This window comes from Camarhynchus parvulus, chromosome 1 (assembly GCF_901933205.1).
Source record: "Camarhynchus parvulus chromosome 1, STF_HiC, whole genome shotgun sequence".
Classification (NCBI taxonomy): Eukaryota; Metazoa; Chordata; class Aves; order Passeriformes; family Thraupidae; genus Camarhynchus; species Camarhynchus parvulus.
In genome coordinates this window covers 1007795-1023672 of record NC_044571.1, presented here as the reverse complement: position 1 = coordinate 1023672, position 15878 = coordinate 1007795, and positions in this window count along the sequence as shown.

The following is a 15878-nucleotide window of genomic DNA, read 5'->3' as shown; positions in this document are numbered from 1 at the left end:
TTGTGTGTCTTGCACGCTGGAATGTCGGTTGTCCATCCCAAGGGAAAGGCATCCATCAGTGGTAAAGGTTTGTAGGATTTGGGGGAGCGGTGTAGGTCACACACTTACAGCAGTACCACAGATTAAATCGCTGCATTTTGGGGAGAATTAGGGCTGTTTGAACACTTTGAACCTTTCATTAGAGCTGCCTCTGGTCTGTGCTTCAGAGCTCTTGCCAGACTTCACCTCTGACTGGATGGCTTCTCTCTGCTTCACTGCCCTGACCCAGCAGCCCCTGACTGACCCAGGGGAGAGCCCAACCTGCAGGTGGGACCACACCTGGTGTCCCCCAGGCCTCTCCTCTGGGCTGGAGTCCCACGGGGCAGCTCCACCATGAACAACTCCATTTCCCATTGCAGGAGTCCCCTTTGCTGTGGAAAAGATAGAAAGAAAGGAGAATTCCTGCCTTCCCTATTGTATTTGGGTTCCCCCCAGATGAAGGAAGGAATGATGAATCTGACTCCATGTTCTCAGAAGGCTAATTTATTATTTTATGATACTATATTATATTAAAGAATGCTATACTTAACTAAAGAATACAGAAAGGATACTTACAGAAGGCTAAAAAGATAATAATGAAAACTCGTGACTCTCTCCAGAGTCCTGACACAGATTGGCCCTGATTGGCCAAAGAGTGAAAACAACTCCCAGCAGAATCCAATGAAACAACCACCTGTGGGTAAACAATCTCCAAACACATTCCACATGAGCACAACACAGGAGAAGCAAATGAGAAAAGAAAGGTTTTCCTTTTTCTCTGAGGCTTCTCAGCTTCCCAGGAGAAAAATCCTGGGCGAAGGGATTTTTCAGAGAATGTGAATGTGACACTTCCCCTCTCTCAGGGCTGCAGAAGTCCTCAAACTTCCCCCCTGCTGCTCCCCCAGAGAGAACGCTGGCCTGGGGACTCTCTGCTGTTGGATTTTGGGCAAGGGAGGAGGGGGACACTTGGCTGTCCCTGTGGACAGAAGAAATGGTGAACACCCAGTCCCAAATACTCATGTGGGATTTGTCATCCTTCAGTGATTCTTATTTGGTTTTGGAAAGCAGAGAGGAGGAGGAGGAGAGGGCCTAAGAAAGGAACAATCCTTTGTGGATTCTCTGTTTGTATTTTCTACCTCTGTGGAGGTCGGGATTGAAGGCACTCGAGATGGTGTTTCGTGTTTGGACTCAGGTGCTTATTGTTTCTTATCATTGCTACAGCCTCACAACCATGAGTTCTGCAGCCTTTCATTAGCAAGGCACAAAATGGCCAACAATCTCTTGTTACAAGGTCTTTTAAGACTGAACTATCCAATGAAGAACTGACACCTGGATTATTTTCCCTTTTAACCCAACAACTGATCCCAAAGAGCTGCAATGCAGACTTTTCTGCTCAATTACAAAACACCACACAGACTCATGAAGAAGAAGGTGAAGAATCTGTCTCCACACTAAAACCTCCACCTTGCTTCAAATTTATTACTATATTCTAAAACCCCAAACTCTTAAGTCTTCTACCCTTTGATTTTACACACTTCTAACCAACTACACACCTGTAATCCCTGTGCTGTTAATCAATTTTGGAAGCCTTCTACACAGCCTCAGGTCAAATACGGTGCTCTCTTGCAAGTCTGTGCCTTTCAGCACAGAAAGTTTAAAATTCTCAGCATCCAGGATTCCAACAATCCTTCTGTACCCCCTGCCAGGAGGGCACAGCCGGGGGGGTCGGGCTCTGCTCCCAGGGCACAGGGACAGGAGCAGAGGGAACGGCCTCAGGCTGGGCCAGGGCAGGCTCAGCTGGGACAGCAGCAGCAATTTGCCCATGGAAAGGGAGCTCAGGCCTTGGCAGGGGCTGCCCAGGGAGCTTTGCAGTGCCCATCCCTGCAGGTGTGCCCTGGAGGTGGCACTGAGTGCTCTGGGCTGGGGACAAGGTGCCCATGGGGCACAGCTGGCACTCCATGGGCTGGCAGGGCTTTGCCAGCCCCAGGGATTTGGGGATTCTGTGTGAGTTATCCCAGGAGAAAGAAAACCTAGTGCCGGAGCAAGGCGCTGCCCTGGGGCAGCACAGGAGCAGCCCCGAGGCCGGAGGTGCCCAGAGCGGCTCCAGCCCCGGCTGCTCAGCCCTGAGCCCCGCGGGGCTGCCCAGCAGCAGCAGCAGCGCCCCAGAGCTGCTGCTCCAGGCCCGGCTGCGCTGATTTGGGCTCTGCGGCTGCACAGCCCCGTGCAGCTGCTGCCCCAGGGATCTGTGTGAGCAGCACAGAGCTGCTGCTGCTGCCTCGGCCGGGGCTGCAGCGGGGGAACCGCTCCCGCCGGGCCCAGGGCGGCTCCAGGCAGGCCGGGCTGCTGAGGAACAGCCCCAGCCGGGCTCCGGGCCACGGGCAGCGTCCCAGCGGGGCTGTGCTGGCTCCGCTGTGGCGGCTGCACAGCCCTGCTGCCAAGGGCTCTCTCCCAGCACGGCTCTCTCTCAGCCGGCCTCAACGGGCGCCTTCAGTTCCCTGCAGAGAGCAGCGCCAGCCCTGCCCTGCCGGCCCGGCCGGCAACTCTGCCGCTGGGCTGGGGCTGAGCACTCGCTGCTCACAGGGGGCTCCGTGGCACTGCCTGGGAAAACACATCGGCACCGCTGAGAGACAGCAAATGAAATCTGGGCACTCTGTCATTGTGCCTTTTTAGAAACTTTCTTAGAAAACACACAAATTCTTAAGTAATTGGAACTGTGTTCTTTATCTGGCAAATTCCTGGACATTATAGTGTACGGTAATTAGAATTTATTGTATATTCATGTTTTTATATCATAAACTGTAGTATAAATATACAATACGTACTAAGTATGTGCTATTTTACCTATCCATTAAATTTTATCTTCATTTTTGTATCCTTAAATTCTTCTTCCTATTCTTCTCATTCTACTCCTCTTCTTCTATAATACTTCTATTCTATTCTATTCTATTCTATTCTATTCTAGTCTAGTCTAGTCTAGTCTAGTCTATTCTATTCCTGTTCCTCTTAATAATAGTCTTCCTCACCGAATTTTGAAAGTGTTCTCCATCCTGTTCCTCTTCTTTGCATTCTTCATCTTTGCTTTTGCCTTCTTCATTTCAGTTGTCTTCTCCATCCTAGTCTCCCTGTTCCTGTTCGCTGCCCCAGCTCCCTCTGGTGTTGGCAGCGCCGTGAGAGGGGCAGCCCTGCGGGGAGGGAGCTCCGGGAGCACTCGCTGCTGTCGGTGCCGTGTCCGTGCCGCTGCTCCGGCCGTGGCCTCAGGCAGGGACAGCAGAACAGCCCCCGCAGCCCCCGCCTGATTTCAGCTTAACAGGTCTCGGTTTTCCTTCCTGTGTGTGAACAGAGGGACTGACAATGTCCAAGTCCCTGTCCCCATGGGAAGCAGATGAGGACAAAGAGCTCTCCCAGTGGGAAGCAGATGAGGATACAGAGCTCTGCTGAGGAGCACAGGACAGTTCCCCTGAGATGTCCCAAAGGAGCCAAACAGCGCTCAGGGAGCTGCTGCCTGTCTGGAGGAAGCAGCTCCCTGGATGGCTCTGCAGCAGAGGATGGCTGGGATGGAAGAAGAGATGGACAAGGGAAGGGGAACCCCAACTGCCCTGCTGCTCAAAGCCAACAGAGGCCAAGAGTCAGGGAGGAGGCAGGAAGGAGAGGCCAGTGCAGGGGCCAGAATCTTAGCTCTGCCAAGGGAGCCATCTCTGTCCCGTGTTCTTGCCCCGCTCAGGGCGGCTCAGGAGGGCACAGCCTGTGTGTCCCCGAGCTGGCAGCTGCTGCCTGTGCTGCCCATCCCCTCGGGGGCTCGAGCCATGGGGCACAGCCTCACGGGCACAGAGCTGGAGAGACAGAACAACGACAACGAGCTGTCCCACGGGGAAAATGGCAGTGATGAGGAGCTGTCCCCAGTGGAAGAGGCCATCGAGAGCCTTACAGGGGACAGCAGCACTGACCCAGAGCTGTCCCCAGTGGAAGAGGCCATCGAGAGCCTTACCGGGGACAGCGCACTGACCCAGACTGTCCCCAGTGGAAGAGGCCATCGAGAGCCTTACAGGGGACAGCAGCACCGACCCAGAGCTGTCCCCAGTGGAAGAGGCCATCGAGAGCCTTACAGGGGACAGCAGCACCGACCCAGAGCTGTCCCCAGTGGAAGAGGCCATCGAGCTCTCTCTAGGGGACAGCAAGAGTGACCAGGAGCTGTCCCCAGTGGAAGATGACAGTGAGCTCTTTCCGGTGGACAGCCCAAGTCACCAGGAGCTGTCCCAAGTTGAAGAGGACATTGAGGTTGTTCCAGGGGACCACACAAGTGACCAGGAGCTGTCCCCAGTGGAAGAGGACATCATGGTCATTTCAGGGAATGGCCCAACTGGTGAGGAGCTGTCCAAAGTGGAAGAAGCCATCAAGGTTGGTCCAGAGGACAGCACAAGTGACCGTGAGCTGTCCAAATTGGAAGAGGCCATCAAGCTCTTCCCAGGGGAAGACAGCAATGATGAGAAACTGTCCCCAGTGGAAGGTGACAATGAGCTCTCCCGAGGGGACAGCAAGAGTTACAAGGAGCTGTCCCTGGGTGAAGAGAAGCATGAAAAAGGGCTGTCCCCAGGGGCAAGTGACAGTGACAAAGAGCTGTCCCAAGGGGTTAACTACATGGGTGAGAAACTTTCCCCAGCAGACATCAAACATGAGACAGAGCTGTGGTTTGGGGAAGACTGTGATGTCCAAGACATGTCCCCATGGGAAGAGGATGACAACAAACAGCTCTCCCATTGGGAAGAACATGAGGATGAAGAGCTCTGCAGTTGGGAACAAGATGAGGATGAAGAGCTCTCCCATTGGGAAGAACATGAGGATGAAGAGCTCTTCTACTGGGAAGAATGTGAGGATGAAGAACTGAAAAGGAGGGCCCTGCTCAGTGGTATGGACAGAAACAGGTATGACAAGCTTGTCAGCTGAACTGGCAGTGCTGGAGAGAGTGTCAAGGCATCAGAAGGTGCTGGAATGGCCAGAAGCCAATTTCCCCAACAATTATGGTGCTGAGGAGGAGGAGGAAGAGAATAGAGCTGAAAGACACCGAAGACTGTCCCATCCGAAGTGGTGCAAGGACAAGGTGGAGATTCAATGACAAAAGCTGTTTGGCTCCATGTCATCTCTTGGTTGCAATGACGGTGCCAATGTGCTTTCCAAAGGGAAGCACTGTGGAGTCCAAGAGGTGTTGCAAGGGGAAGTTACCACCCAGGACAACATGTGGAATAAACCCTCGGGCTTGGTGGATGACCCAGCTGTTCCAGGCATGTGGGCACAGAGGTGGCAGCAGACTCAGCCCATGCCCTGCCCAGCGTCTCTCCTGTCCTGTGGGGTCCCACAGACCCGAGGTGGCAGCTGCTGCCCCGAGCGGAGCTGCTGACGAGGAGCCCCCAGCCTCTCGCTCTGGAGGACAAAAAGGCAGCAGCTCCTTCTGTCGCACGTCCCAGCTACATGGTGACACTGGGGGGCCACAGTCCCCCTCTTCCGGGGCTCCGCAGAATCCCAGCTACCAGTGGGGGCACAGCATGGAACAAAAAGGCACAGCATGGGCCGGGAGGGCGCTGGGTTACTTTATTTGATGGTAAACTCCCAGGCAACGGACTGGGGGCAAACAACAGCTTATAAAGGGGGGCAGGTCACAAAGGAGGATACAATGTTCAGCTAATCAGGAGAACTGGGAGTGAAACACAAGGCAGGGAATACAAGGGAGGAAAACTTCTTGGGACAGGAGGGGATAACAACTGGATGTGGGAGGAAGGGGTATGAAACTTGGCAGGAAAGTAGCTAAGTAATAACAGATAAACCTACACCTGGCTCAATTGAATAACAAAGGCAGGTCTGTGTCCCTCTAAAATAGGGGGAGAAAAAACACAAAAGGACTACCAAAACACAAATTAAACAAGAACCTGCAAAATAAAAATGCACTGCAACATCCTCCTGTGCTCAGTGAGGAGAGGACATCACAAGGTACACAGAGCCCTCTCACGGTCCTATGCAATACTCCGGGCAGCAGCCAGGCTCAGCTGAGCATGAAGCAGAACATCAGCAGTGAGACCCTGAGCGAGACCCGTGGCGCCGCAGAGGCCAGGGCAGAGCTGCAGGAGTCGGGGCCTCAGGCAGTGCCCCGAGGCAGCTGCAGCAGCCGGGCCCGGCCTTGTGGCAGCGCAGGAGGCTCTCGTGGTGCCGCTTCTCCAGCCCGGCCGGTGCCTGTGCATGGCCCCGGCCTTGCGCGCTGCCCCTGCCCCGCTCGGCTTCCCGTGCCCGGCAAAAGCGCCAGGCCGGGCTTCGGTGCCCGCGGCTGTCGCTGCTGAAGGCAGGGCCGAGCCCCGGGGCCCGGCAGAGCCCTGAGGGACGCCCCTGCTCCCCGGGCTCCCGCGGCTCCTGGAGCCGCTGCCCACGAGTGCCCGGCCCGTCCGTGCAGCCGATTCCTGGTGCCCTGGGCAGCGCAGCCGGCAAAGCCAGGGCTCTGCACTGTGGGGCCGGGGCTGTCCTGTGGCAGCGTGGCCAAAGCCTCTCAGGGCTCTGGGCACAGCAGGGCCCAAAGGCCACAAGTGCGGGGCTGCTCCCAGCCACTTGCTGGCTGCTCCACTGATGTTGGGCTGCCGGGGGTTCCCTTTGTGACACGGGCACACGGTGTCGGGGCCCTTTGTGATGTGGGACGTGGTGGTGGCCAGAGAGCCTTGTGACATCAGGGAGCCGCGCCCTGGCTGAGGGTGTCTGAGGGGCGCAGAGCCCCTGCGGTGCCCAGTGGCAGGAGAGCCGCCTCTGTGCAGGAAGCAGCTCCCTGTGTCTGTCTGCGCTGGACGCTGAGAGCGACAGAGGCCGACAGCGACAGACAAGGACAGCGACGAGGACAAAGGCAACTCCAACTCCCGGTCGCCAGCCCCTTGCCCAGCTGGCTGGAGGCCCCCAGCGGGCAGTGGTCGGGGGCAGTGGGCAGGCCAGTCCTGCCACTGGCACAGACTGAGGAGGAGGAGAGGCCCTTTGCCCAAGTGCACCGCGAGCTTTCCCATGGAAGCACAGGAAGAGCTTTCCCAGTGGGAAGCTCTGCAAGAGACATACACAAGAGAAGTGCTGAGAGTCCCAAGAAATGTTCCAGTGGAGATCCAGGAGCCGCCGAGAGCTGTACCAATGCCAGGTACGTGTGAGAGTTCAGGAAGTTTCCCAGTGCAGAGGTGGGACACACCAAGAGCTCTGTGAACAGAAAGAAACTGTCACAGTCTGGGAGCTGTAGCAGCGGGGAGAGTCCTCAGTGAGATGTACCAAGAGCTGTGCGAGTGGGAAGAATGTGTCACAACCCAAGAGATGTCCCAGTGGGGAATAGACATGAGAGGGTAGCAGGAGTTGGGATGGGGAGAAGACAAAAGATCCCACGAGCTGTCCCTGCAGAGAGATGGCAGTGTCCCAGAGGGTTCCCAATGGGACGAAGCCCAAGAGCTTTCCTAGGGTGATGTTGGGAGGTACCAAGACCTCTGCCCATGGGGACAAGATGTGCACTGTCACATGTCCCAATGGGAAGACAGGAGAGAGCTGGAATTGTCCCAGGTGAGAGCCAGCAGTGCCAAGGAGCTGTGCCAAGGAGCAGAGGCTGCAGGCCAAGAGCTGCTCTGGTGGGACGATGGCAGTGAGCGAAAGCTGTCCCAGTGGGAGGAAGATGTGAGCAGCCAGGAGCTGTCCCAGTGGAGAAATGCCATCAGCTCTGAGATCTGGGGCAGATCCTTGCTAGCAGTGAGTGACGAGGAGCCTCAGCGCTGTCCCCCCGGGGGCCCAGCTGTGGCAGCCCCGTGGGCACAGAGGTGGCAGCAGAGGCAGTGCCTGCCCCAAGCAGCGCCTCTCCTTCCCTACAGAGTCCCACGGAGGCCGAGGCGGCAGCTGCTGCCCCGGCAGGAGCTGCTGAGGAGGAGGAGCCCCAAGAGCTTCTCCCGTGCCAAGGGGAAGATTTGGGAGAGCAAGAGCTGTGGAGGGGGAGGATGATGTGAGCTCCCGTACTGAGGGGAAGGCTGTGGGATCATGGAAGGATGAGGAGAACTCCCAGCTGTGTTCATCGTCCTGCAATGAGGAGCTGTCCCAGGTAGAAGAGGCCATCGAGCTCTCTCCAGGTGACAGCCACACCGAACCAGAGCTGTCCTCGGTGGAAGAGGCAATGGAGGACATTGCAGAGGACAGCACAAGGGACCAGGAGCTGTCCTCAGTGGAAGAGGACATCGAGGACATTCCAGAGGACAGCTGCAATGACCGGGAGCTGTCCTCAGTGGAAGAGGCAGTTGAGGACATTCCAGAAGACAGTGCAAGTGACCAGGAGCTGTCCTCAGTGAAAGAGGACATTGAGGACATTGCAGAGGACAGCGTGAGTGACCAGGAGCTGTCTCCTTGGAGGAGAACATGAAGGTCATTCCTGAGGACAGCGTGAGAGACCAGGAGCATTCCCAAGTGGAAGAGGCCACCGAGGTTGTTCAGGTGATGGCACGAGTGACAAGGAGTTGTCCTCATTGGAAGAGAACACGAAGATCATTCCTGAGGACAGCGTGAGTGACCAGGAGCTGTCTTCAGTGGAAACGCAATGTGGACATTGCAGAGGACAGCACCAGGGACCAGGAGCTGTCCTCAGTGGAGGAGGACATTGACGACATTGCAGAGGACAGCGTGAGTGACCAGGAGCTGTCCTCAGTGGAAGAGAACATGAAGATCATTCCTGAGGACAGCGTGAGAGACCAGGAACATTCCCAAGTGGAAGAGGTCACCGAGGTTGTTCCAGGGAACAGCACGAGTGACGAGGAGCTGTCCTCAGTGGAAGAGGACAGGGAGGGCATTCCAGAGGACAGCTTCAGTGACCAGGAGCTGTCCTCAGTGGAAGCGGACCTCGAGGTCATTCCAGAGGACAGCATGAGTTACCAGGACCTGTCCTCAGTTGAGGAGGATATTGAGGACATCCCAGAGGACAGCACCAGTGACCAGGAGCTGTCCTCAGTGGAAGAGGACCTCGAGTTGTCTCCAGCGGACAGCATGAGCGTCCAGAATCCATCCTCAGTGGGAAGAGGACCTCGAGGACATTCCAGAGGACAGCACAAGTGACCAGGAGCTGTCCTCAGGGGAAGAGGACATCGAGGACATTCCAGAGGACAGCACCAGTGACCAGGAGCTGTCCTCAGGGGAAGAGGACATCGAGGTGTCTCCAGGGGACAGAACACATGAGGAGAAGCTGTCCCCTCTGGAAGAGAACATCGTGGTGGTTTCAGGGGACAACCCAGCTGATGAGGAGCTGCCCAAAGTGGAAGAGGCCATCGAGCTTGGGCCAGAGGACAGCACGGCTCTTCCCCCAGAGGGGCCCAGCTCTGCCAGCCCCGTGGGCACAGAGGTGGCAGCAGGGGCAGCCCCTGCCCTGGCCAGCGCCTCTCCTGCCCCGGGCCGTCCCACGGAGGCCGAGCCGGCAGCTGCTGCCCGGTGCGGAGCTGCTGAGGAGGCGGCAGCAGGGTCAGTGCTGGCAGTGCCCGAGAGGATGAACGGCTCCAATGAGGAAATGAAATTTTGGCAGTTCTTGGATGACCTGGAGCCTTTCCTCGTTGGAGACCCAGAGCTGTCCCAGGAAGCGTCTGGCTGTGAACGATGCACGGGGGAAGATCTGCCCCACACCGAAGCACAGCTTTGGGACCAAGCCCTTGGCCCCAGAGGACGTTGAGTGGGACGAGGTGAGCATCCTGGAGCTGCCCCCAGAAGAGGACACTGACCAAAAACTGGAAAGTGTTTGGGGCAGACGAGGCTCCCAGTGCCTTTCCCTCGGGAGGCCTGGGCTGAGTGCCCGGCCCAGGAGCCGTGCAGCCAGGGCGGCGCCTGCCCCGCACAGCCCCCCAGCCCCTGGCCTGCCCGGCTGGGAGCCCCGCCCTCCGCGGGCAGCCGGCTGCCCCCCAGGAAACGTCCCCTCCCGCTTCAGGGCGGAGCTGCGGCTGGCGCCAAGGGGGGCTGTTCCGCTGTCCCTGCCTCAGGCCACGGCCCGAGGAGTGAAACAGATGAGGAAAAGAGGAAGAACATAAAGGCAAAGAAGGAGATGAAGAAGATGAAAAAGATGACGATGACCCCTCCCACCGGTGCCACTGCTCTGGTGTGGCAGCAGCAGCTGTTGGGTTCAGCTGCAGGGGCTGAAAGATTGCTGCTGCAGCTCCTCCAAGGCAGGCAAGGGAAAAGCTTTGGGATGGGCCAGCAAAGCCAAGCAAGCCAAGCAAAACTGAACCAGGCAGGGCCAGGAACACCTGGGCAGTGAGGCTTGGAAAATGGCCAGCCAAAGAGCCCAAAGGTCCCCCCTTCCCCACCCCACACACACCCGGCCCCGGGCCTGGAAGGTACAGCAACCATTTCTTGGGCACAAAGCAGAGGCTCCTGGAATGGACTCTCAGTACAGACCACTGCAAACACAAGACAAAGAAGAGAAAGATGAAGAAGACTATGACAAAGAAGAAAAAGATGAAGACTAAGAAGACAAGACAGAGAAGCTTATTTAAGAATAGACAGAGGAAGAAGATTTTAGAAGAAGGCTTTTTTAAGATGATAGAAGAATAGTAATAAGAATTTAGAAATATTTAGAAGAAGAGTACTAGGAATAGGAATTAGAATTACAAAATGTGTAGAAGAAGAAAAAGAAGAATAGGAGTAGGAATATGTATAGGAACAGAGGAATAGGAATAAGAATTTAAAAATACGTAGAAGTAGCAAAGAAGAAGAGTAGTAAGAAAGAGTAGTATGAAGACAAAGAATACCATTAAGAAGAATAAGAATAGAAAAATGAAGACTAAACTGAATGAATAAATAAAACTAGAAAATAATTTCCTTTTATTTCATATTGTATATTTATATTACTATCTGTGATATAAAAACATGAATATGCTATATGCTGTAATTACAATATAATGTCCCAACACTGTTCCCGTTCTAGAAGAATTTGTGTGTTTCTAAGAAAGTCTCTAAAAAGGCACAGGAGCAGAGTGCCCAGATTTCATTTGCTGTCTCTCAGCGGTGCCGATGTGTTTTCCCAGGCAGTGCCACGGAGCCCCCTGTGAGCAGCGAGTGCTCAGCCCCAGCCCAGCGGCAGAGTTGCCGGCCGGGCCGGCAGGGCAGGGCTGGCGCTGCTCTCTGCAGGGAACTGAAGGCGCCCGTTGAGGCCGGCTGAGAGAGCCGTGCTGGGAGAGAGCCCTTGGCAGCAGGGCTGTGCAGCCGCCACAGCGGAGCCAGCACAGCCCCGCTGGGGCACTGCCCGTGGCCCGGAGCCCGGCTGGGGCTGTTCCTCAGCAGCCCGGCCTGCCTGGAGCCGCCCTGGGCCCGGCGGGGGGCGGTTCCCCGCTGCAGCCCCGGCCGAGGCAGCAGCAGCAGCTCTGTGCTGCTCACACAGATCCCTGGGGCAGCAGCTGCACGGGGCTGTGCAGCCCCAGAGCCCAAATCAGCGCAGCCGGGCCTGGAGCAGCAGCTCTGGGGCGCTGCTGCTGCTGCTGGGCAGCCCCGCGGGGCTCAGGGCTGAGCAGCCGGGGCTGGAGCCGCTCTGGGCACCTCCGGCCTCGGGGCTGCTCCTGTGCTGCCCCAGGGCAGCGCCTTGCTCCGGCACTAGGTTTTCTTTCTCCTGGGATAACTCTCACAGAATCCCCAAATCCCTGGGGCTGGCACAGCCCTGCCAGCCCATGGAGTGCCAGCTGTGCCCCATGGGCACCTTGTCCCCAGCCCAGAGCACTCAGTGCCACCTCCAGGGCACACCTGCAGGGATGGGCACTGCAAAAGCTCCCTGGGCAGCCTGCCAAGGCCTGAGCTCCCTTTCCATGGGCAAATTGCTGCTGCTGGCCCAGCTGAGCCTGCCCTGGCCCAGCCTGAGGCCGTTCCCTCTGCTCCTGTCCCTGTGCCCTGGGAGCAGAGCCCGACCCCCCCGGCTGTGCCCTCCTGGCAGGGGGTACAGAAGGATTGTTGGAATCCTGGATGCTGAGAATTTTAAACTTTCTGTGCTGAAAGGCACAGACTTGCAAGAGAGCACCGCATTTGACCTGAGGCTGTGTAGAAGGCTTCCAAAATTGATTAACAGCACAGGGATTACAGGTGTGTAGTTGGTTAGAAGTGTGTAAAATCAAAGGGTAGAAAACTTGAGAGTTTGGGGTTTTAGAATATAGTAATAAATTTGAAGCAAGGTGGAGGTTTTAGTGTGGAGACAGGTTCTTCACCTTTTTCTTCATGAGTCTGTGTGGTGTTTTGTAATTGAGCAGAAAAGTCTGCATTGCAGCTCTTTGGGATCAGTTGTTGGGTTAAAAGGGAAAATAATCCAGGTGTCAGTTCTTCATTGGATAGTTCAGTCTTAAAAGACCTTGTAACAAGAGATTGTTGGCCATTTTGTGCCTTGCTAATGAAAGGCTGCAGAACTCTCTGTTGTGAAGCTGTTACACTGGTAAGAAATAATAAACACCTGAGTCTGAATGTGAACCATGGTCTCAGGTGCCTTCAATCCTGACCTCGACAGAGGTAGAAAATACAAACAGAGAATCCACAAAGGATTGTTCCTTTCTTAGGCCCTCTCCTCCTCCTCCTCTCTGCTTTCCAAAACCAAATAAGAATCACTGAAGGATGACAAATCCCACATGAGTATTTGGGACTGGGTGTTCACCATTTCTTCTGCCCACAGGGACAGCCAAGTGTCCCCCTCCTCCCTTGCCCAAAATCCAACAGCAGAGAGTCCCCAGGCCAGCGTTCTCTCTGGGGGAGCAGCAGGGGGGAAGTTTGAGGACTTCTGCAGCCCTGACAGAGGGGAAGGCAGGAATTCTCCTTTCTTTCTGTCTTTCCCACACCAAAGGAGACTCCTGCAATGGGAAAAGGCGTTGTTCATGGTGGGGCTGCCCTGCAGGGCTCTGGCCCAGAGGAGAGGCCTGGGGGACATCAGGTGTGGTCCCACCTGCAGGTTGGCACTTGAAAGCTGTGCCAAGAGGGGAAAATTGGAGAGAAAACAGATGATCCAGAAGCACACTTGATCTGTCTCCTCTCACTCAGCGCACTTGGAGGAGGTTCTGGATCAATGATGCAGGGCAAGCCTAGGAAATCAGGAGGAACTCTGATTTTACTCCTTGTGGGAAAGGAGAGGGGCGTTTGTGCACGGCTGAAGCGGGGCAGTCCTGCGGGAGCTCCACAGCCATTCTGCAGCCTTGGAGCCAGCTGTTGGTGTTTCCCTGGTGTTGCTCAGTTTTGCTTCAATGTTTCCAAAATAAAGCAGAAAACAGGAAACAAATTTAAAAGTTCAAAAAGACAAGAACAAGTGACAAAAACTGTTCAGAATTTCTAGCATAGTTTTTTTTTTCTGCCTCTTTGAGATCCTTCCCCTGGCAGGGGATATAAAATTGTTCCTGCATGGGATCTGAGTGCCGAGCTCAGCTTTGTGACACATTGTAGGTGGGTTTTTTCTCCAGGGCTGAATCCTATTTCCTTGGTCAGACAGGCTGGTGGGAGGAGCTGTTTGTGACCTTATCCAAGGAAGATGGAGAGAGAGAGGAGGGCCCACAGTGCTGAGGGTGTGGGGAGGGCTTGAAGGTGGGAGGCCGAGGGGATTCTGCTGGGGATGCTCCAGTGAGGGTGGAGGATCAAGGGGGACGGGGCTGCTGCAGGTCTGGCTGACTCTTCCACCTCTTATCCTTGGCTTTAGGAGATCAGAAATCATTTGGAGCTGAAGCAGGAACTGCAGGAAGATCCTTCTGGAGGACTCCTTTTGTGAGGACAAACAGCAGGGTCTGACACGGTAAGGGGAAATAATTCCACGGAGATGTCCCTCTCCACAGCCTTCCTCCCAGCACCAGCAGTCCTTGCAGCTCTCTTTTCCTCCAGCAGCTCTGTCCCTCTCTCCAGCCTTCTCTCCTGGACCAACTCACTCACCAAAATTCCTCTTTTCCAACACGCTTTTGCTTGGCTTGGCAAAAAACATCCTTAGTGTCCTCACTGGGAGGTGGAATGGGAAAGTGGATTTTTCCCAAAGGGCTGGAGGTACTGCTTGCTTTCACTCCCTTCCCAGTTCAGAACTTTAATTCATTCTGCTTTAGAAACTTCACAGAATTGTGCGATTATTGGCAGGGCGGGGGTGTGTGGGTGTGGAATTGCTTTTAAAACCACTTTCCTTTACATTGTTAACTGTTGTACCATTCTGGAGCCCGGCAGAGAACGTTGGTGCTCTTGTTAGAGACAGAGCAGTTGTAACTCATCCCCACATTCACAGCCACTTCCAGGGATTATTTCTCAGGCAGTGACAAAAGGAAGGACAAAGTCTGACAGTCTGGATTGTTACCCAACAAAAAGGCTGAGAAAAGTCTTTTGCAAGGAAATCAGTCCTGGTAGAGCATGAAGCACGTGCTCTGTGTTTGTACACCTAGAGCACAACAGCTGAAAATTTAATAGCAAATAACCCCCAAAACTCTGCAGTTCCCAGGGCTGGGCTCTGAGAATTCCTGACTTTGTACTTGGGCAATTCAAGAAGGATGAAATACAGAGTTAAATTGGATTTTGTAGTGAGCTAAGATGGTATAATCCTGTCTCAGGAGCTCCAAGCACAATTCTTGGTGTATCCATGAACATCTTGCCTGGAATATTCTCCTCAGTGTCACCATTTAGCTCCTGTTTGCCTTTGGAAGCTGCTCAATGAATTAAACCCAGGGGTTGTGATTCCTTGGGAGAAGGCAGCACCACTTGCTGCTGTCTGTGGTACCTTTAATTTATGATCCCTCTCCTGGCTAAGGACTGGTTTCTCCACTAGCACCCCCTTAAAGGTCATGTTCTGGGGTGCGTTTTTCTCTCTGACATTTGTCCACATGCAGCACATAGGGAGAAATTAATTTTGCAGATGTGACCTATGATAACATTTCTGAAATAAATCCAAATTAATCTGCCACGAAATATTGCTGAGGAGCTGCTCAAAATGTCAGTGAGCCAGTGAGATGAACAGTTGTCTTTTATTGAATGTGCTGCTCTGCTGAAGTGTCCTCCAAGCAATTGTCCATGGATAAAATCTCTCCTGAAATCTGCCTTTGCCATTTACTGCTGAGCATGATTGCACTCTTAAAAGCTTCTAGACCAATCACAGCATTCAGACTGAAATATGTTTATTAAATATGAAAAGGAGATGAACAATTACATTTTTATTTTTGCCCATCTATTTATTATATAGTTATTTATTATATATTCATTGCTTAGTTCTGTCTTATATATTTTATTATGTTTATTAGATACAGATTTCTTTATTTTTGTTTAGAAATAAATACATATATAACATATAAATTATGTATATAAACATAAATATGTATATATACACATATATATGTATATGTAATATATAAAATTATATAAATATATAAAATATACCTAAATATGTATATAAACATATTATAATATATATATATATAATATATATTTAAAAGACATTTTTAGAGCATTTGTATCACACTTTTAGTCCTGTCCTGTGCAGTTGTGCAAAGGACCTGATGATCAAGGCACAATTATTTCATTTTTGTGGGTGCTTAGGAGATGAAATCTTGACTCTGCTGGAACAAGTGGGGACAATTCCCAGTGCATTTGTTGCCCATATTTCAACCAGATGTGACCAATGCGTCCATCCAGTGGCCCTGCTGGTACAGCCACTGTGTCCCACAGCCTACGAGCCCCTTTGTGCCCCAAACTGAGTGAATGTCACCTAAAAGCTGTGGCAGTGGGATGGAATCCCTGTGCTATTGGCTGAGGGCAGGGGTGCTGCTGTGTGACAGGGACAGAAAGAAGGACTCCAGTCCTCAGGTGGATCAGAAGGCTCTGTTTAATGAAAGTAGCAGGTCTTTTATAATGTGACTCACTAAGGTGTTTTG